This window comes from Phascolarctos cinereus, unplaced genomic scaffold (genome assembly GCF_003287225.1).
Source record: "Phascolarctos cinereus isolate Bilbo 61053 unplaced genomic scaffold, phaCin_HiC Scaffold_9;HRSCAF=440, whole genome shotgun sequence".
Classification (NCBI taxonomy): domain Eukaryota; kingdom Metazoa; phylum Chordata; class Mammalia; order Diprotodontia; family Phascolarctidae; genus Phascolarctos; species Phascolarctos cinereus.
This window is the reverse complement of record NW_027556402.1, coordinates 80133638-80155533: the sequence shown is the minus strand read 5'-3', so window position 1 is coordinate 80155533 and position 21896 is coordinate 80133638. Positions and strand designations below refer to the sequence as shown.

Below are 21896 nucleotides of genomic sequence, written 5' to 3'. Positions count from 1 at the left end.
TTTTTTTTAATTTGACAAAAATTTGTTTTCCTCTCACTCACTTCCCCCCTTCAATTAAGGGAAAAAAAACAGCAAAAGAAAAACAAAAAACTTGTAACAAATATACACACTCGAGCAAAATAAATTCCTGTATTGTCTATGTCCAAAAATATGTGTCTCATTTGGCATCTTGAATCTATCACCTCTCTTTCAGTTGGTGAGTATCATGATTTATCATTGATCTTAGAATTCATTGGTCATCGCATTGATCAGAGATCCCAAATCTTTCAAAGTTGTTTGTCTTTACAATGTTGTTGTTGTTGTTATATAAATTCTTCTGGTTTTGCTTACTTCATTCTGCATCAGTTCACGTTAAGTCTTCCCAGGTTTCTTTAAAACCATCCCTTTAAAAATTGTCTTACAGCAAGTTTCTTGATAAAAGGCTCATTTCTCAAAAATATAGAGAATGGAGTCAAATTTATAACAATTCAAGTCATTCTCCAATTGATAAATTGTCAAAGGATGTGAACAAGCAGTTTTCAGAAGAAGAAATGAAAGCTATCTATAGTCCTAAGGAAAAATTCTCTAAATCACTACTGATTACAGAAATGCAAATTAAAACAACTCTCAGGTACCATTTTATACTTAACAGATTGGCTAATATGACATAAAAGGAAAATGACAAATACTGGAGGGGATGTAGAAAAATAGGGACACAGTCTGGGAACCAAGGTGGCGGGTGGAGTAAGAAGTAAGTTGCTCTCACTCTCCTTCATTGACCTCTGAAAGCCTAGAAAATATTGACCCAGAAAAAGCCCTGAGTCAGCAAAAAGACAGGGCACAGCAGGAGAACTCAACATGTTTTTTTAAGCCAGGAAAAAGGCAAACACCATGAACAAAAAACAGAAATGGACAATGACCATGGATTCTTATTTTGGGGAAAGGGAAGATCAAGGCACAAATTCAGAAGAGGACAACATTGTCAATGTACCCACATCTGAAACCTCAAAGGGGAATATGAACTGGTTTCAAGCCCAAAAAACCTTCTTGCAAGAGCTCAAGAAGGATTTTAAAAGTCAAATAAGAAAGGTAGAAGAAAAATTGGGGAAAGAAATGAGAGGTATGCAAGAGAGAACCAATAGCCTGGAAAAGGAAGGACAAAAATTAGTTGCAGAAAATAAATCCTTAAAAAGCAGGATTGGCCAAATGGAAAAGGAGGTACAAAACTCACTGAAGAGAACTCCTTAAAAAGTAAAATGGGCCAAATGGAAAAAGAGGTACAAAATCTAATAGAAGAAAAATAGGGAAACAATGCACTATTTGTGGAGTTGTGAACTAATGTAACCATTCTGGAGAGCAATTTGGACCTATGTCCAAAGTGCTATCAAACTGTGTATACCCTTTGACCCAGCAATACCACTACTAGGTCTGTACCCCAAAGAGATCAAAGGACAAGAAAAAGGACCCACATATACAAAATATTTCTAGCAGCTCTTTTTGTGGTGGGAAAGAATTTGGAAATTGAGGGGATGCCCATCGATTGGGGAATGAGTGACCAAGTTGTGGTATATAATTGTGATGGAATACTATTGTGCTGTAAGAAATGACAAGCAGGATACTTTCAGAAAAACCTTGGAAAGACTTATATGAATGATGCAATGTGAAGTGAGCAGAACCAGGAGAACATTGTACACTGTCACAGCAATTTCGTATGACGATAATCAACCATAAATGACTTAATTATTCTCAGAAATACAATTTTGAAGGACATAATGAAAAAATCTACCCACCTGTGGAGAAAGAACTGATGTAATCTGAATGTAAATTAAAGCATACCTTTCTTTATTATTCTTGACTTTTTTGTTTACATTTTCTTTTGCAGCATGGCTAATATTGAAATGTCTTGCATAACTGCACAGTATAATCTGTATCAAGTTGCTTGCCTTCTCAAAGAGAGGGGAGTGGAGAGAGGGAGAGTATTTTGAATTAAAAATTTTTTTAAAATGCAGGTTTCCCATAAAATTTTTGTTTAGATGTAATTGAGAAAAAAATAAAATAAAAATTAAATTAATTCATCTTTTAAAACAATAACATCCCTTTTGTCATTTCTTATGGCACAATAGTATTTGTTCCATTTTATTCCTATACCATAATTATTTGAGCTATTCCCCAATAGATGGGCACCTTCTTAGTTTCTAGTTTAGAACTACTTATGAAAAGAGCTGCTATAAATATGTTTGTACATATGCATTCTTTTCCTTTTTCTTTGATCTTTTTGGGGGTCATAAACCTAGTAGTGATATCACTGGGTCAAAGGATATGCACAGTTTAGTAACTTTTGGGGCATAGTTCCACATTGCTTTCCAGAATGACTGAACCAATTAAAACTCAATCATGGGGCATTAATGTGCCTGTTTTCCTGCAGCTTAACCGCACCCCCAACATGACAGGACTCAGTTTCCCATAATACCCTGACCTCAAGGCACAGGGCCAGTTGGAGGGAAAGAAGAGATTTCTAGGGTCAAGAAGGGAGCAGGTACATGGGAATATCAGGGCATCTTGGAGTCATGACATCAATCTGTACCATGACAGAGGTCGACGTTGCCTGTCAGGCTAACATTGAACATTGAATGGTAGATGAGCTGATAGAGCATGGCAGCTGCAACAATCTGGTTATGCTTTATAGAGTTCTGGTGCTGCAGAACTGAACTTGAAATAGATAGCTCCCTTCAACAAAGTTCTCCAGCTCCATCTAGGCTTTCCTTTTTGGAGTGTTGTGGAGTGTTTAGTTTTTTGTTTTGTTTTGTTTTAATGCAGAGACTGGTCCCAACTATTAGGTAATGGGAAAGAAGTTCTATTGCCTCACTAAATGGGACTCAGAGACCAGGTAGTCAATCTTCTTGTAATGAGCTCTCTCCCTTTTGGTTGTTACTCAGACAAGGAACACAGTCACAGGGCCATTAATTCAAGTCTTCAATTTCATAGTATCTGCCAGGGCTCATGATCTGCTGACATATTCTTGAAGAACCCAGGGTGAAATACTGACCCTGGAGAAGGGATGAGGTAATACACATTTTATGGGATCATGGGCATGCAATTTTGCAAATGCTATGAGACAAGGTCAATGTGTAGGCTAGTTTTGCTTAACTTTTTTTTAAAGGAATGTTTGCACTCACGAGGAAGTATATATTCAGAAGTGATTATGTTGTGAAAACAAAAGATTTCAATGAAACTTTTTAACATCACAGGCTATCATGTATTGGGTAACCTACAGCAGCCACATTAATGGAGTGCCAATCTCTTTCTGTTATGGAAGGTGTTATTACATCCTAAGGGACATCAAAGCTTAGTGGAAAGAGCATTGGATTTGGAATTGGAGGTGAAGCCATAACTAGCAGCTTTCTCACGTAGGACAACCATCATAAAATGTACACTTAAATCAACTTAAGACAGATTCATTTGGGAGGCTGAGAGACCTTGGGACACAAGGTCCTGATGGGGAAAATATCTTGAGACTCTCTAAGAAAGATGCTGGAGAGGTTGGGTAGGGGTAGAGAGGGAGCAGAACAGGTGACCCAGACCTTGCTTTAGGTCACCAAAATGTAGAAGCCATTGAAAATGCTTATTATCCTTCAGGAGCAGAGAGACAATTAAACACTGCACCTAGTTAGCAGGAATAATTAGTTAAAATAGGAAGTTATCAGATAGCCTTTTACCTCCCAAGGCACATGCCAAGTGTCATATGTATCTCTTGACAAATACTAGTTACTTTGTGATTAACCTATTGGCCATGGAGGTGATTCTCTTGGGTGAGGCCATCTGGTAGTTTTCTTTTTTTAACCAACTGTTCTTAGTAATTAAGTGCTAAGCTAAGTTGTTTCTACACTGCTGACCACTGTCAGCTTCCTCTAAATTTTGGTGCCTCATCCCACCTCAGTTCTGGTTCTGATGGGAGAACCTAGGTTTGAATATTAGATGTGGTCTTTATGACCTGTGTTTGTTGTTGTTGTCCCATGGACCATAGCACTCAAAGCCCTTCTGTCCTCCACCTTCTTTTGAAATCTGTCCAGGTGCATGTTTGTATGACATATGTTACCTTGGTCAATTTATTCGTCTCTATGATTCTTAGTTTTTTTAGCTCGAAAAATGAGAGAGGTTTAATTAGATGATCTCTACTATGCCTTTTCAATCTAAATTCTATACTGCTATACATTCCTTCTTATTTGTCCAGTGAACAGCCAGTATTTAGGGGAAAAGGTGTGGGGGGTGTTTTTTGGGAAGACAGATGTACAATTTTTGAAATGGTCCAGGCATTCTGGATTTCAATTTGGAATTATGCCATAAAAGTGACTAAACTGGCCACATCTTTTGGTCTGGAATCCCTATCTGCTAGGCAGATACCCAAAAGGACGTCAAAGGTCCACATATGCCAAATTATTCATAGTAGCATTCTTTGTCATAGCAAAGAAACAGAGCTGATATCTACTGATTTGGGGATATGTAAAAGAAAAACCCAACCTATGGCTTATTAATATAACAAAATCTTATTATATAGTAATACATGAGGAATATGAGGAATTCAGAGAAATACGAGATTTAAATGAATTGATGCAGAGTGAAATAAGCAGAACCATAAGAACAATATATATATATATATATATATACATATATATGTGTATACACATATATTTATGTTGTGTGTATGTATATAGATATAGATATACATATACATATATGACCATAACAATGTAAATAAAAAGATAAAGGAAGTTAGTCTCCAGGGAACTGGAAAATCAGTGAAGTTCAGAAGACACAAAACAGGATAATTTTTTTACTAGAATATTAAATATATACTTTAAAAAACAAATAGGAGTTTAGTTTCATATATAGACTTCCTTTTTGTTCTTTATACACCAAAATGTTCGCATTGGCTGACATTTGTTAAATTTGTAAATAAAAACAAAATTTAAATTAAATAAAACAATGAAAGTCCTGGAGAACAGATAATGAAACATGCCTCCTCCTTGACTACATAGAGGTGAGAGATGATACAATTTCAAAATAGGTCACAATATTGGATTCTTTTGCTTAATTGGTTTCGTTTTTGTTGTTGTGAGGAAAACTTGGATATAGAACAGGAAGAGAAAGAAAAAAGACACCAATAAGATATAGTTTACAAAAAGAAAAAGAAGATAGGCTAATCCAAAAGGCGCGAACGCGGGACAACAGGCAAAATTTGCCAAAAGACAACTGTCATCTCAATATAAGGAAAATTCTTGTAACAGAGCTGTCAGAAAGTGAGATTGGGTTGCCATGGGATCTCCCATTAGGCATCTTTAGACAAAGGCTAAGATGGAGAGGAGATATATATTTTTAGGTAGGGGTTGGGCTTGATGACCTCTGAGGTCCCTTCAAGTTATGAAATTTTGTGATTCTGGGTTTTTTCCTTTCTGGATAGCTATTCCCAGCTAAGGAAAATACTCAGTGTCCCAACAAGATATTTTGTGGTTGGGGTTAGTTGGGGGCAGGGGTTGAGGGGTGGCTTTGCCATAATAAGCTGTCAACAATAAATGCTTAAGTGTTTATTAGCTCTAAGATTTCATCTATCTCCTGCCACCAGTGCCAGTCATAATCTACCCACACTTTTTTTATGCTATGATTCTTGTCCACTTCTCATATATCTTTTTTTTTCTTCCTATAAATCTTCTAACTAACATGTGAGAGGTCTCCCTCTCAATTTCTTAAACTTTAATAGATACTTGGGAAATACTTAGGCTGTCCTCCCTCATTTTTTGTTGCATGATCAGCTCCCTTTTTTTGATAGAGAGAGATAGAAATACAGGTAGATAGCTCATTTAAGAACTTATCATAGGGCCAGGCACTGTGCTTAATGCTGAGGATAAGTATAAACAAGCAAGACAATCTCTGCCCTCTAGGAGTTTACATTCTGATGGGGGAAGATAACACTTAAAAGGATGCTGTGAAGAGAAAAGGAAGAAGGAGAAAGAGAAAGGGAGGATGGTAGTCCTGTGTGGGGAGTGTGGGCTCAACTATTAGATCCCAGGGACCCAGATCCCAGTTTATGTTAGGATCAGAGAGTAGGACAATTATGAAGAGACAGTAAGGAAAGGTGTTCATGGAGGTCTGGGGCCCAGAAAGACGAGGCAAAAGCTCACCTGTTAGAGTCAAGGGGCCCAGACACAAAGTCCTTTGGTTGTGCTTTGCTTTGTGTTTGTCTTTTATGTCACTTCTTACACACCTCTCACTATTGGTGATGTGCTACAGCTATTTTAGATCCACCATTCACCTCTCCATTGCCCTGAGGATTATTTACAATTTTGATTCTTCAGAGATATAGTGTTGCATAACTATATGTGTTGTCTCCTAATATTAGAATGTGAACCCCTTGAGAGCAGGACTGCCTTGCTTCTTTGTTTCCTTAACTTTCAACACAGAGCTTTGCAAAAAAGTAAATTCTTAGCAAGTGTTTTTGCATTCATTCATTCATTCATTGAAGTCACATGGCATAATAGAAAGAATAACGGTTTTGACAATTGAATGCTTGTGTCAGGGAGCAGCCTGGGCTCATTGAAAGCATTGTACAATTTTCCAAATGCTGCCTAGCCTACCTCTGCTATAGAGCAATAACCCTAATGAATTTCCATTCAGCTTCATATGTAACCCTATTTTTTCTGCTCTATTTTGTATATGAAAATGTTCTCACTTTTGGTGGGAGGGGTGTTCATTAAATTAAGAATAGAAAAAAAATCACTTACACTTTCTGGGCCTCAGTTGCCTTACCTGTAAAGTAAGGTGTTGGATTAGGTGACTGCTAAAATCCCTCTAAATTGAGAATCCTATTTTAATGAAAGTACAGCTGTCCGGGAGATAATCATTAGCACCCTTTGCTCCCTACCCATTTAGTCTCTGGAGATTTAATCAGCTACCCCTTGCTACAATAATTAGCTTGCTTTTTAGCCGAAGAGCAATACAATAGCTCCTCATTGTCCACAGGGTTTCCTCTACTACTTAGTAGCGTTTACATTGTTTATCTTAAGACTAAACAAATGATAGGATCATAAAATGGATAATCTTGATTATGTGAAATTTAAAAGTTTGTGCACAGATTTAATGTCACTAGTAAAAATTAGAAGGGAAAGGGTAACTGGGGAAAAAATCTTTGCAACAAGTTTCTTTGATAAAGGGCCCCTTTTTCAAGATATAAAAGTACTGATTCAAATTTATAAGACTAAGAGACATTTCCCAGTTGATCAAAAGTCAAAGAATATGAATAGATTTCAGAAGAAAAAAATCTAAGCTATCAACAATCATATGAAAAATGCAATAAATTACTGATAGTTAAAGAAATGCAAATTAAAGTAACTTCATGGTTCTATCTCATACTTATCAGACTGGCCAAGTTGAGTAAGAGAGAAAATTGTTGAATGTTAGAGGGGCTGTGGGAAAAAGGTACTAGTTCACTGTTGGTGAACTTGTGAATTGGTCTAGCCATTCTGAAAAGCCATTTGGAACTATGTCCAGAAAGTTAACACTCTGTGCATACCTGGGATTTCCTTCTATCCAAGTGTGTGCTTCCATAACATTTAGTTTCCTTAATATCCCTGGGCACTAGAATTCTCCCCACTGTTATCATTACCACTGCCACTCCACTGCTGCCACTGATGTTGTAGTGTTTTCCTCAGCAGTCCCCATCTCAGTGTCCACAGACTTCTCTATCTTCCTAAGCTGCCCTGGGCTGGAAAAACGACTCATGATTTTTTCTTGGCTTCCCTGACCTAAATTCAGTTGGGCACACTTTGATACACATATTAAAGAAATCGAAGAAAGAGGAAAAGGATTTATGTGCACAAAAATCTTTCTAAGAACTCTTTTTGTAGTAGCCCAAAGTTGGAAAATAGGGGAATACCCTCCTATTAGGAGTGGCTAAACAAATTGTGGTATGCGAATGTAAGGGAATATTATTATGCTGTATGAATTGGAAAATTGAAGAAACCAAGATACCTTTATGAACTGCTGTAGAGCAATGTAAGCAAAACTAAGAGAATGATTTACACAACACTATAGAGAAAAATAACCTTGAAAGACTTTGGAACTCCAATCAATGAAATGATAAACCAAAAGAATGAAGATGAAACATACCACTCACCTCCTAACAGAGGGGTGATGAACTTAAATGCAGAAAAAGATAAATATTTTTGGATGTGGCTAATGTGGGAATGTATTTCTGCCCAGACTGTGTAGATATGTATTCAGTACTTTTCTTTCAATTAAAAAGATATTGATTAGTGAGGGCTGGAGACACCGATTAATTTTAAAAATATTAAAAAATAAAAATTGAAAATAGAATTAAAAATTAAAAAATTGAAAAATAAAAACAATCAACTAAAAGTTAGGAAAACAGCCAAAATTACTCAAAGTCCCTTGGAAAATTCCCAACATTTAGGCAGAGGTTTGTCTTTCTGCCTTAATTTAAATTTTTGTTTAACTCTAGATAACCCTTGGCCTCTTCATGGTTGAGGCAAAAGTTGTGGTCCTTGGAAACATTAACATAAAGAAGAAAGCAGAGTATGTTAGAGTATCTGTTAAAGGATGGACACCAGGAGGTGAGGCTGGGAAAGAACTAACCTTTTCTTGGAACTTCCCCTAGTCCTTGAAGAGATAGGTAAACTTGATGTTTTTGCCCAGAGTCTTCTGTTTCAGATGTCTACCAAGAGCAATGGTCCTCCTTGGTCACGCTCTTCTCTGTAGCAGCTCTGTTCGACTTTTTCCTTCTCCTTTTTTCTGTTGTCCCAGGGCCACTGATGCTCGTTAGGTCCTGCAAGAGGTTAGAGAGGCTGATACTATTCCTGCTACTACTGAGGTATTGAGGTCTTCATAACTTAGGTCTCTCTTAGACTGTCTCCTTAAGAACTCTGAGATATGTCTCTTCAAGAATTCAACTGTATCTTCTAGCTCAAAGAACTCCATAGTTCCTAAATGCTCCTCCTGGCTGAGAGAATGCTTCTACCTGTGTGAAATAAGAGTCCTAAAATGCCAATCACTTCTCAAAATGGCACTATGATTTTTTTTTCCAACTCCTGCTTATTTCTCACTTATATTTTCATTAAGAATGCCTTCCAAAATACATAGATAATTTTAATAAATATTTCATATAGGTAAGATTTTCTTAGACACTTTTTTGGGGGACAATGCTACCTGTAATTTTTTGCCCCAAGATGTTAGGATCTTCTCTTCTTTGTGATAGCATGAAAATATCCAAATGTATTTTAAATCCTGTTTCCCCTAATATGGATTTCTTTTGCAAGATCAGGTTTGGCACTTCTAGTGGTTTCATTTTTTAAAATTACATTTTAGGGGCAGAGTGAAGATGGCAGAGTGAAAGGTAGCATTTCACCTCAGCTTCTCTCCAAACTTCTCCACAACAACTTTCAAAGTGTGCCCGACTGAATTTAGGTCAGGGAAGCCAAGAAAAAATCATGAGTCATTTTTCCAGCCCAGGGCAGCTTAGGAAGATAGAGAAGTCTGTGTACTCTGAGATGGGGACTGCTGAGGAAAACAGTACAACAGCAGTGGCAACAGTGGAGTGGCAGTGGGTTGCAGCAGTGGTAATGATAGCAGTGGGGAGAATTCTAGTGCCCAGGGATATTAAGGAAACTAAATGTTATGGAAGCACACACTTGGGCAGAAGGAAATCCCAGTGGATCCCTGCAATAGCACTGGGAATGGGAAAAGTGCCGTCTATCAGCTCTCATGTCCATTATCCAGGCCTGAGTCATAGTTCAGGGCAGAGAGGAGAGTAATTGCAAGAAACTACAGCCCTACCTGTATAAGGAGCAAGAAATAAGTTCCAGAAACATAGCTGCATGACTCTGGGTACAAGAGTAGAGTGGGGACTCAATTCTAACCTTTAGCCCTGCACATAAGCCTGCAGTCAAATAAACCAGGGCAGAAGACCAGAATTAAGGGGGAGTCAACAGTTCATTCCTTCTGAACCTGCAGAACTTTTCACTGGCCTAACAGCAACTGGTCCAGCAACAATCTATAGAAACTCACACACACAAGCCAACAGATCTAAACATGGTCCAGGCCAGCAGGGCAGGGAATAGATCTCTCCCCAGATCATACCACTTTGGAAGCACTGAAAACTTACAGGCCCCCGGACTGAGCTATGAAAGCAGAAGAACATTAGAAAGACAGAACCTTAGGCCAGTCATTCCTCACTCAGAGAGAAGCAGAACCCAACACTAACATAAAGTCCAAAGTCAACAAGTATAATGGAAAATTTAGAGACCATCAAAAAAAAAAAAAGAATCTGACCATAAAGAACTACGTGTTGACAGGGAAGCTTAAGATACAAACATAGAAGCCAATGACAGGGTAACCTTGAGAAGGGTAAGTATAAGAGAATAGAATGGAGGAAAACATAGAGCAATAATAACTGGGAATGAGAATGAGATGAACTTACCCATAAAACAGAAGACAGCAGAATGGATTAGAAACCAGAATTCAACAATACTTTTACAAGAAATGGCTTGAACCAGAAAGATATACAAAGACTTAAACTAAAGAGCCAGAGCAGAATCCTATCATGCTTCAGCTGGATTAAAAATAACTATCTTAAACAAAGCAAAAGCAAAAAAATATATAGACCTAATTAAAAGAGATAAACAGGGAAACCACATTTTGCTAAAAGGTATCATAGACAATTAATTCATTTCAATACTCAAAATATATGCACCAAACATTATAGCATCAAAATTCTTGAAGGAAAAGTTAAATGAGGAAATAGTGAAACTGTAATAGTGGAAGATAAATGTAACCATTAAATAAATAAGAAAGAGGTTATGGAGATAAATGTAATTTTAGGAATGTTACATATGCTAGACCTTTGGAGAATATTGAATGGGAAGAGAAAGGAGTATACCTGTTACTCAGCTATCTGCATGGCACCTTCACAAAAATTGACCATATACTGGGGAATAAAAGTTTAACAAACAAATGCAGAAAAGCAAAAATATTTTACATCTTTTCCTGATCATATTGTAATAAATATTACATTCAATAAAGGGCCTCTGAAACATAGATCAAAAATTAATTGGAAATTAAATGACCTCATCCTAAAAATAAGTAGGTCATAAAACAAATCATGGAAACAAAAAATCATTTCATTAAAGGTAATGACAACAATGAGACAATAACAAAACAAAGTTTGTGGGAGGCATTCAAAGCAGTACTTAGGGGAAAATTTATATCACTAAATGCTTACATTAATAAAAAAAGAGAAAGAAAAAAAACCTAGGAAAATAATATTTAAAATTCCCAACAAAACAGCAAAATGGAAATGCTGAAAATCAAAGGAGATATTAATAAAAATGAAAGTTAAAAAAAATTGAACTAAGAAATAAAACTGGGAGCTAGTTTTACCAAAAAAGTCTATAAACTAGATAAACCACTGCCTAATTTGACTTAAACAAAAAGAAAGAAAATCAAATTATCAGTTTCACAGAGAAAAGAGGAAATTAATAACCAATAAAGGTGAAATAAAAGCAATTATTAGAAGACACTTTGCCCAACTATAGGCCAATAAAAGTGGCAATATAAATGAAATGGATGAATATTTATAAAATATAAATTGCACAGATAACAGAATAGGAAATAGAATACTAAGCCATAAATGAGCTCCCTAAGAAACCTTAATAACAAATAGATTTATGAGTGAATTTTATTGAACATTTAAAGAACAATTAATTCTAATACTACATAAACTGTTTGAAAAGATAAGTAAAGGAGTCCTACCAGATTTCTTCTATAACATAGAGTACTGATACCTAAATCAGGGAGAGCAAAAACAGAGAAAGAAAACTATAGACCAATTTCCCTGATGAATATTGATGCAAAAATTATTAGAAAACCAAATCACTAGTATCAAAAATGAAAAAGGAGAATATACCACTAATGAAAATGAAATTAAAGGAATTATTAAGAGTTATTTTGCCCAATTATATGCCAATAAATTTAACAACTTAAGTGAAATGGAAGAATACTTACAAAAATATAAATTGCCCAGATTAACAGAAGATGAAATAGAATATCTAAATAAACCTATTTTAGAAAAAAGAAATTGAATAGGCCATAAATAAGATTCCACCCCCCCGCAAAAAAAAGTATCAGGACCAGATGGATTTACAAATGAATTCTACCAAACATTTAAAGATCAACTAATTTCAATATTAAATTAATTATTTGGAATAATAGGTAAAGGAGTCCTGCTAAACTCCTTTTATGAAACAAATATGGTGCTGATACCTAAACTAGGAAGAGCAAAAACAGATAAAGAAAATTATAGATCAATTTCTCTAATGAATATTGATGCAAAAATCCTAAATAAAATACTAGGTAGGAGACTACAGAAATATATCACAAAGATTATACATTGTGACCAAATAGGATTTTTACCAAAAATGTAGGGCTGGTTCAATATATGGAAAAGTATTAACATAATTGGTTATATCAATAACAAAAGCATAAAAATTATATGATTATATTAATAGATGCAAAAAAGGTTTTTGACAAAATACAACACTTATTCCTTTTAAAAAACACCAGAAAGCGTAGGTATAAATGGGTTTTTCTTTAAAATGATAAAAAGTATCTAAGTAAAACAATCAGGAAGCATTATGTATAACAGAGATAAGTTGGAAGCCTTCCCAATTAGATCAGGAATGAAACAAGGATACCCATTATCACCAGTATTCTTCAACATTGTACTAGAAATGTTAGCAATAGCAATAACAGGAGAAAAAGAAATGGAAGGAATCAGAATGGGCAATGAGGAAATGAAACTATCTCTTTTTGCAGATGGTATGATAGTATTCTTGGAAAATCTTAGAGATTCAACTAAAAATTGTTTCAACTCAGAACTTAAAATGTAACAAAAATAACTAAAATAAATATGATTGAAAAAAAGATAATCACATGTAAAAGACTTAGTAACTCATTAACACAATGACTCACCACAATTCCAAAGGACTCATGACGAAAATTACTATCTACCTTCAGAGAGAAAACTGATGGACTCAGAGTGCAGTTTGAAGCATTTTTTTTTCCTTTTTCTTTTTCTTCTTTTATTTCCCCCATATCATAGGTATTGTGGAAATTTGTTTTTCTTGATTTCATATTTGCAATGGGTTTAGTATTTCTTGCCTTCTCAATGGATGACAGAGGAGATAGGTGGAAGGAGAAAATTTGTAACAGAAAATTAAATTAAATTAAATTTAAAAATTAAAAAAATTATCATTTAACAAAAATTATACTTTTACTTCCTCATATAGTATTTAGAGTTGAAAAGCAATTGTTCTACTTTTATCTATGGTGAGAATAAAATACCACTGAAATACTTAAAAATATGTCATTTTACACAATTTTTGTCCCATTTCTAGTTTTATTTATAAGTGCTCTTGGAATGATAAGACTTAGTGGATTCTTATGATATGGTTTTTTTTCTGGTTTATTTTCCCATCATCTTCTTCTACTTTAGAAAGTGATGCTTTGGAAAATGAATTGATTATTGTCCTTCATTCTCAAACAGGCCCAAAATGACATCATTATGCTAGAGTCAAGTTATAGTGTGTCTGACTGTGGCTGATCAGAACAATACAAGCTCGGAATATTCTATTATAGGGAAAAATGAGTAAGTGATACAGTGGGAAGCATGTTAGCTCTAGAGTTAGTGGACCGGGGTTCAAATCCTGTTTTGAGACTTACTAGTTCTGTGACTTTGGTCAAGTCCTTAAACTTAGCTGGGCTTCAGTCTCCTCATTTGCAAAATGAGGAAGTTGAATTAAATAGTCCCTGACATCCCTTCCAACTGCAATATGCATTTCCTTGAGTAATCTGTAAATTTCTGGTTATTCTATAAACCTTTGATCTCCTTCATTTTTTAATCCCCAAACTAGTTTCCAGGTATGTTATTTGCATAAATAAAAAAATAAGAAGGGAAACAGTTAAATGGGGGGACAGCGGTTTTTGCAGCTGGCTTTTATATCAAAAGGCTCATATCCAAATATTGGGTTATATATTGAATTGGGGTGTGGTGTTTTGCCAAGTTCTTCAAATACTTTCTTCTTCACTCTTCACGACAGTTAACACTTCAGCTGTGATTACCTTCATAATTATTGTTGCTAAGGTTCTTCATGAATATTCTAAAACCATGATTCTTAGCAGCCCTTTTCCTCCTCTTCTGCCTCTCTACCACAGTCAGAAGCAAGAAGGGGACCCATGTAGGACTGAAGGACATTTTTATTTGTCTCTGTTTTCTGGATCACCATGCCAGAAAAAAAAATCATAGTATCATAGATTTAGAGCAGGTCACCTAATCAAATAGCCTTATTTTATTGATTAGGAAACTAAGTAACTAGGTGGTGCAGTGGATAGAGTGCCAAGCCTGAAGTCAGGAAGATTAATCTTCCTGAGTTCAAATCTGCCTCAGACCAGAGGTTGTGTGACCCTGTACGAGGTACTTAACCCTGTTTGCCTCAGTTCCAAATCTGTAAAATGAACTGGAGAAGGAAATGGCACACCACTCCAGTATTTGTGCCAAGAAAACCCCAAATGGAGTCATGAAGAATTGGACACAACTGAAATAACTGAACAACAACAAAACTAAGCCTCAGAGAGATAAACTAACTACCCTATGGTCACACAGCCAGTCAGTGTCAAAGGCAGGATTTGAACCTATGACTTCCAAACTCCAAGTCTCTCACTTTAACCATTATTTCATTTAGTGGCCATCTTTCTAGGTATAAACTTCTTTCTTAGCTAGGCTGGACTTAAGATGGCAGCCACAGCTTGACAGAACTTGCTAGAGCTTGTAATCTACTTGCATAGCTTTCAAAAAGCAGGGTTCACCTCTACACATAGTAAAGCTTCAGAGTAGGATTTTTGTGCAGGCAGCTGTAAATGATCAAAGTACATATCTCTGGGTAATTCAGGGGGCCTCCAATATGGAAGCCCTAAACATACCGATTTTATGGCTACATCTTTATATGCCTGATAGGTCTGTCCCTACTTTCCCCTATTTCAGCCTGGGTAACACCCTTTTGGGGGTTTCATTGAATATAATTGCCAAAGCAACTTTTCTTTTCTCTCTCTCTCTCTCTCTCTCTCTCTCTCTCTCTCTCTCTCTCACTCTCTCTCTCTCTCTCTCTCTGTTTTCTCTGGTGATCTCATCCACTCCCATGGCTTCAATTATCACTTCAATGTAAATGACTCCCAAGTCTGTAGCTGAGGCCCTAATCTCTCATCTGGGCTCCAGTCCCAAATTTCTAACTGCCTTCTTGGTTATTTCTACTTGGGGTTTGCCTCCACACCTCAAATGCTACATGTCTCAAACTGAAGTCATCATTTCCAATCCTAAAACTTGCTCCTCCTCTTAATTTCTCCCTCTCTCTTTTTTCAGCCAACGACTCTCCTAACAACCCCCTTACCTTGGATTAAAATCTCACAGTAAATTGAATACTCTTCCTTTTCATTCATGCCCCAAAGTCCTGTAGGTTCTACTTCCCAATGCATTTTGAAACCATTCTCCTTCTTCCACTCCCAATGGTACCAACTATTTCAGGTCCTCAGTAAGTATGGCCTAGACCACAGGTGTCACTCACAGACAAAATGGCTGTAGGGGACCTGCAGGAGCTCCAACCAGAATAAACTATAATTGGGAAATGTTTAACAAAATAAATAAAAATACAATAAAACACATATAATGTTAATTTGTGGTTTTCTAAGTCAACAGATGGCCCATAGGGATCCTGCCACTAACCTAGACTATTCTCTCTTTCCTCTCCAATCCAACTTTCACATCATTGCCTTTGTAATTTTCATCCTATACACACAATTCATGTTACATGCTTTTCCAAAGCTTTCAGTGGCTACTCCATTACTTATCAAACATATCTGATCTCTTCAACCTCAATTCAAGACCCTCTGCAATCTAGTTCCCACCCACTTTTCAAGCCTTGTTTTACTCTCCTCTCTATATAGCCTATATTTTAGCCAACCTAGATCTTTACTTTCCCCATTCTCATTCTGCTCTCCTCTTTCCTCCTCTCCACTCCCCTTGCCTTTGCTCAATCTTTCTTCTGTGTCTGTACTGAATCAAAGAACCTGAATTCAAATCTTAGCTTTACTGTGTGGTCTTGGGAAAATTATTTAACTCCTCTGTATCTCAAATATTTAACTATAAAATGAACTTAATTCTCTTCCAGCTCCAAATCCTAGGATTCTTCACTTTTTTCTTGTGCATCCCCACACCCCCACCCTCAAATCTGCATTCCCATTGAAGGTTTTCATTTCTTTCACATCCTTGCTCAGATGCCACCTTTTCCATGAAGTTTTTTCTGAATTCTGAAGCTAATAGAGTAATCTTTTCCCTCTTGGAATTTTAAAAATAACATTTGAACCTCTCCTTTGAACTTACACTTTAATTTGTACAATAGATTTTTCTGCATGTGTCTAATCTCCCTTACTATACAGTAAGCTTCTCTAAGGTCAGGTTTATGTTTTCCTCCACCGCTCACAGATCTAACCCAGTTGGGCTGAGTTGAATTGAAGTGCAGATGGCTTCATATTTATATTGCTACTAGCTCTATTTCAAAGTGTGATGACATTTCAATTGTTTTTGAATGTTTTTGCCCTTAATGTTTTTTACACATTTGGGCAGGATGTATCTATCAGCAAACAGTCAGGTTTCTGAATACAGGCTGGATCACTCCAATTCCAAGAGTAGCCAAAAAGGTAGTGATATTTTCCTTGTGGTGTCATCCTGGGTCACATCACCATGAAGTCACATACCCTCCATACGTCAGTATGTAATCAGGCTTCAGGAGTCTTCCAGACTTTTGGTCCTAAACCCAGAGAGTATGGAACTGAGGGGAAGCCTATCAATAGCAATCCCTTTGAAAGAACCCAGGAATACATTTCATATTGCAGCAAGGATACTGTCAACATTAATATAAGCAAGAGCAGCATGAATAAAGCACTGTCATCATTATTACCATCATTTACTAAAAAATGTTGAACGGCTTCTGTGGGTGTGCTCTGTCATTTCAATTAAAATCCAATCATTCTACTGGCCACAATACCAACTCCATTCTATTAGTATCCCAGTGACTGCTCAGAGTTATTTTTATTGAATTCATCTTAATTGGGTGATGATTTACAATGGTAGCACCAATAAAGAGCCAGATTTTGATATCCAGATTGGTAACTCTTTTCCAGATCTCAAACTTGGCTCCAGTCAGGTTAGTGGAGAAAGGTGCATTGATGCAATTATTGCAAATTAAACAAGGGTAAAACAAGGGTAGTAAATTCAGACATAGAAAAGACTTTATCAATCACATTACAGATGAGAAAACTGAGACATATAGAAGGGAGTTGACTTGGCCAAGGTCACACAGGCAGGAAACAAATCTAGAATTCAAACACATTTCTTTCTGTGCTCTTGCTGTTTTTCCTTTGTAGCCTCTTTTGTGCTCATCCCTTTTCTTATAGCACTGGCCCTAACATGGATTTAAAAGAAACCATGGAAAAGGTGGGGAGGGGTAGAGATAGAAATGCACTTCTCCCCATTTCATAAGCTGTTGCTTCTTAGAAATATGCTGTTTCTTTGTCACAGACTTGCACAATGCACATCTATGCAATAGACATCCTGGTATAGTGAACAAAATACTGGCGTTGGAGTCAGAAGATATGGGTTTGAATCCCCATCCAAATGTTCACTAGTTGTGTGTCTCTGGTCATACAAGTTAGTTAACATCCCAGCTCTGCCACTTACTATCTGTGTGACCCTAGTAGAGTTATTTAAAGCCTATCAAGACCTCATTTTTCTCTTCTGTGAAATGAAGGGGTTGGACTAGTTAACCTCTGAATTATCTTCTAGCTTTAAAACTGTAATCTTATGATCCTCTCAGAGTCTCAGTGGCCCAGAATGTCAAGGCTGGAAGGGAGATTACAGATCTTGTAGATGGACTCATTCATTTTAAAGATGAGGAAATTAAAGCTCAGAGGCACACAGGTAGTAAGTTGGAAAAGGCAGGGCTGGAACCCAGTCTTCCAATTCCAAGTGAGGTTTTCTTTCCACTACACCACGTGTTTGCATAAGTGCAGATGAATGTGTACATATCAATCCCCAGATAAAAGATACATGTTGGAGAATTTAACTTCTCCTAACTTCCTTCCTTCTTCCTTCTTTACTCAGAAACCCACCAAGACATTCAGAACATCCCACTAATTAAATGATACCCTTTCCATCTGGCTTCATGAGACCTATAGAACAGATACTTATTTTCACCTGCTGATGAATTTTAAAGTCATCCTAAATGGTGTTGAAAAGGGGAAAGAAAAACAAAAAAAACCCAAACAACCCACCAGCACCTCTTTGTTTATAAAGGGTGAACAGAATTTGGGAGCGTCCTCCAAGTGTGTTCATCCTCCATCTTTTACTTTTGTAATAATAATAATTTTTTTTTAAAGCTTTGCTTCACTTGACACCCTTAGTAGTAGTCTCAAGTTCAAGAGGAGATTGAGAGTTGGCGCCACCTGGCTTTTAAAAGAACAAGAGCAAGACGAATTGCTCACTATCTGGGGCTGAATCGCACAGCAACTGACTGCGACCAGTGGTATTAGCGGATGAGGGGAGAGAGAAGAAGAGATCTGCCTGATTGGGGCAGCCTACGAAAGAAGCCTGGAGAGGAAAGGTGTCTACCTTCCCAACAGTGAAGGCTGAGATGGGGGGATGGGAGAGGTAGAGCACATTTCTCTTTCTAGGCACGGGATTCCAAATCGAAGATATTTTCAACAGACGCAAAATTATTTCTTCAGCTCCATATACAAACGAAACACTAGCAAAGGTGCACCATGAAAAGATGTTATTTGATAAGCTTTTGGCATTGGGAGCATTTTTTTAAAAAATGTTGGTATCTTTTCTTTCTACATCTTTATTTTCAAATATATGCAAAGGGTGTGGATCAAGAAGCGATTTAACCCATGCTGGGGGAGCTGGGGGGAGATAGTATCCAGGCAACACTTTAAAGTTTAATTTGCATTATTTTCTCTATCACATTCTTAAGATTAAACAAAAATGACTCAAGCCTTGATCTGTACAGTTTGCTGACTTCTGAGATGTAAATGCTCACTCCCAGAAATTTAACAATGATTCTCAGAGCTGGGTCAGGGTGTTCTATCACACCTCGGGATATATCCCTCTTCAATCTCTATTCAGAGAGTCATTTCTTCTGACAAAGAATAAAATTTAAAAAGGGTGGGGTGGGGAGGGAAAAACAGGTCGGTAAACCTAACCAACATATCAAAAGGAATTTATAATCTATGCAGTATTTCACATCTACAGTCTTCCCACCTTAGGGAAGGAGTCGTTTTCTCATCTCTTCTTAAGGGTCAGCTTTGGATATTATTTTCACAGCCTTCAGTTTTAGGTGGTGGTGATAGTGGTGATTTTAGTTATTACTATTCTTTCCATTTACATTTATGCAGTTATTCTATATGTTGCTTTCCTGGTTTTACTTACATCACTTTGTCCTGTTTCCCCATATTTCTCTGTATTCTTATTCACTGTTTATTGTGGAGCAATTATATTACATGTCACCCATTTTTCACAGTTTCTTTAACCACAACCGAAGTAATGGCCATCTACTTTGTTTCACTGCAGTATTTTATTTTTACTATAGGCAAACTTATATATGGTGTTGTGGACAAACATAACAGGCAACAGGCAGAATGGCAGACTAGAACCTTAAGTATAACTAAGGTCAAGCTTCCAGGCTGTTTCCTTTGAAAAATGTGCATCAAAATTCACAATTGTTTGTGAGAAGAAAATAAAATGCATACTGTATGCACATCTCCCATGGGTGTACGTTGTCATCTCTAGCTACCTGTGTTTTTATTTAACTCCCTACTAGACTATAAGTCACGTTTCAAGGGTAGAGTTTTAGCTTAACCTTTTTATCTCTTTTAGCACCTAGTTAAACCTTGAACACAGTAGGTGCTAATTAGTTGTTGATTGAATTTGATTGTCCTGAAAGAACTTTGAAAAGCTCTCTAAAATTATTATTAATATTGGTAAGAGTGCTGATAATCATCTCTACCAGCATCAACCAGCATCAGCCAGTTTATCCTGTACGTATCTTGTTATACATGGTTGTTTGCATGTTGTCTTTCCCATTAGATTTTGAGATCTTTGAGTACAGGGACTGTTTTTATCTTACTTTGTATCCCCAACAGTTAGCACAGAGCCTGGGGCATAGAAGTCACTTAATAAATGCTTGTTGTCTCAACTTCACAAGCCACAAAACATAGGTCATACCTTTACTTTTGTATCCGTGCGTGTAAGTATAAGCAAATCCTGAAGCAGAAATCTCAAACTAAAGGCCATTATTACCCCCTACTCTAATGTTTAGAATACTAGCCCAGGTAGGGACAGTTAATTGTTAGGGTAGTCAGGGTTTTTTTTTTTTCTAATTAACAACGACAAATAAAAAAGCTGTTTCAGCTTGTAAGAGGAGCTAAAGAAACATTGTGAGATTCACCTGTAAAGTTACATGACTCCTCCCAGGGTGTAGAGGTATTGCATATTTATGTAAGCCCAGGAACAAACACCACAAAAGGATGCATGGTATAGTGAATAGAGCCTTGAACTTTGAATCAGGAAGAGCTAAGTTCAATTTCTAGCTTCAGACACTTACTAGCCATGCCTCTGGAATGCTGGGTGAAGTACAACCTCTGTGAGGCTGGATTTTGTTTCCATATATAAAATGGGGATTATAATACCTGCACCTACAGAGTTGAAGTGAGGATTAAGTGAGGTAAAATACTTTGCAAATCTAACAAGTGGTTTAACTGCCTGCTATGTACCAGGATTACAAAACAAACCAATAAAACAATTTTTGCTTTTGAGGAGTTTACATTAGATAGGCAGGGGTGAGGGTGAGAAAGAGATGCACATACCTTAAAGCTTTCTATAAATGTGAGCTTTCAGTCAATGCTGGCTCATATCTCTGTGTAAACACAGTCACAAATGTAAGAAAATTGTAGGACTTGGAGCTAGAAGTTACCTTAGAGATCAATTAGTCCATCTCCCTCACATTATAGGTGAGGAAACTGAGGCTCAGAGCAGTAAAGTGACTTAAGCCTAATGTCACACAAGTATGAAGTTAGAAGAACCAACATTCAAACCCAGGGCCTCTGACATCAAACCCAGTAGTCCTTCCTCTCTACCCTTCTGCCTAAATACCTACATGCTATATGTACCCATTCTCCTCTCCCACCTTCCAAAGTCACATTTTTCGCACCCTAGAAGATCTTGAAGCTTGTTGGACTGTGCTGGGGAATTCCATTCTTCATTAAGAGCAGGAGTCTTCCAGCACACCAAGAATCTGAGAACTGCAGGCCTTGGAGATCACTCCCTATCTGGTAGCTTCAAAACTGAATGAGATGCTGGAAAAGTGTATTTCCATGCAAAGGAGCTGCTTCTTCCTCTCCCCAAATGAAAAATACCTTTTCAAAATCAGTGGTAGATCTGAAATAGTCTTGAAATCCCTTTCTTGGACTCTACTAATACTTGAGGATGGCACAAAAGTGTGGAGTGTACAGTGTCAGGTTGAAAGAAATTGTGATAACTTCCTTTCCTATATGGCAGGTCTTTCTCTTTATCGGCACCTGCTTCCTAACCATAGATAAATATGTCTGGTTATTATTATTATAACAATATGCATTTCAATTAAGCTGTAAGGTATCCTGATTTATCATATATAGTACTGAATCTGATTAAACTGGATTGGAGTCCATCTTGGCCTCATTCTAGCTGTGTAGCTATAGGTAAATCATTT

General features: G+C 36.8%; 1 long non-coding RNA gene across 2 annotated transcripts in view; it reads right to left on the bottom strand.

The window, feature by feature from the left end:
* The window catches only part of LOC110216006 (uncharacterized), a 59974-nt gene that overhangs the window by 7429 nt on the left and 30649 nt on the right, over positions 1 to 21896 (bottom strand). The window contains exons 3-4 of one of the 2 annotated variants that reach the window (XR_013483854.1): positions 13015 to 13203; positions 8626 to 8815 (exon numbers count right to left, since the gene is read on the bottom strand). This is a non-coding gene — a long non-coding RNA (uncharacterized LOC110216006). The remainder of the gene's footprint in view (positions 1 to 8625; positions 8816 to 13014; positions 13204 to 21896) is intronic. The other variant, XR_013483853.1, reaches the window with a different exon arrangement.